Below are 1775 nucleotides of genomic sequence, written 5' to 3' on the forward strand. Positions count from 1 at the left end.
CTCTTCCTCCTCTGCCCTTGATGGTGGGGGTGTGACACCCGGTCATCTGAGGGCAGGGCTGATATCGTCACTTCCCCTCTGCTGCTCTCCAAGGGGCTCCTGTGCTCCTGCCTGAACCCCTGCCCACACGACCACCAGAGAGCCACGCTTCTCCTCGGAGACCAGAGGTCTTGGTTGCCCGCGAGCTGCTTCGCGCTAGAGTCCCGGCTTCTCACGCTCAATCCAGTGTGGTTGCTGACTGTCGCTGCCTAGCTGGGCTGAGGGTCTGAGAGCCTGAGGCTTGAGAAATTTGGCTTCCTGTGGGGTCCTGGGGGAGGCACGTGGCTCAAGATCCTGCTTGCCTGGTTTCAAGGGTTTCAGTTGCATGGCCTGTGGTGTGACAGTCGCTTCACAGCGACTGGGGTTCAGGTCTGTGCTCCCCAGAGCCGTGCAGCCCAAGTAAGAGGACACCCCAGCCCTCCACAAGCTTCGACTCCTGCACATGGAGCTGGTGCCTTAGGAAGGGGGTGCCCACCACTCCCAAGGGAACTGTTTCTAACTTCAGTGACCTTTATGGTTGCAGGATAATCAGAGCAACAGCAATGGGCCCATGGCAGACTCCGAGCTTGGTGGTGATTGGCAGAGCCTGTGGGAGTCTGCAAATACTAGCTGAATCTTAGACTGAGTAGAGTCTGTTCTCAGTTTCAAGGGGGAAGCCCTTATCACACACACTTTAGTTAGTTATTGTCAGTTATTTTTTAGGGGGATATAAGCACTTTTTATCGAATACCTCTAATATTCACAATGAACTAGCGAAGTAGATAGAATATTGTCCACATTTCACAGGCGGGAAACAGGCTCAGAGAGGCTAGAAATCCCACCAAGGATCACACAGCCAGTGTGCATGCCAGAGCAGGAATCTGAATTCACATCCACGGGCCCTGAAGTCTTTTCTTTAATTTGGCTCTACCGTCAATATTTTGTTTGATAAGAAGCAACAAGGAAAAGTCCCTTGTTCCTGGAAGAACAAAGCTGCCAGGTGACGTATTCACTGAACTGGCTTGAAATGTGACTGCGAGGTCCTGTCACATTGCCTTCGGATAGCTCCTTCCCATTTGCATATAATTAAGTCTGTGCAGCGTCTTATCCTTTAAAATCCGTGTGCAGGGTGGAGGTGTGGTTTTGCTTCCAGTCTTCCTTCCCCAGCCCTGTCCTGCTTCTGTTCTCAGTTGTGTCCTTTCTCTGTTCCCAGCTGCTGCTCAGGGAATGTTTCCTGTTTCCCTCCAAGAGGCTAATCATCTACAGAATCCAATTGTAATCAATTTTTCAAAAAGCTTTTAGGACCCTGAATGTTATGTGTATAGGGACATGGAGATATTTATATAATTGTACAGAAGATAACCTTTTAGATGTTCAAAAAGTGTCAGGAATGTTTTGTTGTTGTTGTTCGTTTTTTTGGTCAGGAAAGAAGAATTCCTATTTCAAAAACATTCCATGCTATATTTAGAATAAAATTTCATTTTTTTTATTCATTTAAAAACCTGCCTGTGCCTGGCTCTGTGTGAGAGGGAAGTGTGTATGGGCTGGTGTGGCACCATCTTTGGGGAGAACTGAGGTGCTGGTTTTGCTTGGTGCCTTTTTGGGGGCAGAGATGGGCGGGGGGTGGCCAGAGCCCCGTGTTGGGCCATCCCAGCACTGTGTAAGCCCCTCCCTCAGTGCCTGCCTCTGTGGTCTGTGGGGAGAGCTCAGGAAAGCACTCCCTCAGAGTGTCAGTGCCGCAGGTTCAGACACGGACT

Source organism: Bison bison, unplaced genomic scaffold, assembly GCF_000754665.1.
Source record: "Bison bison bison isolate TAMUID 2011002044 unplaced genomic scaffold, Bison_UMD1.0 scf7180017864048, whole genome shotgun sequence".
NCBI lineage: Eukaryota > Metazoa > Chordata > Mammalia > Artiodactyla > Bovidae > Bison > Bison bison.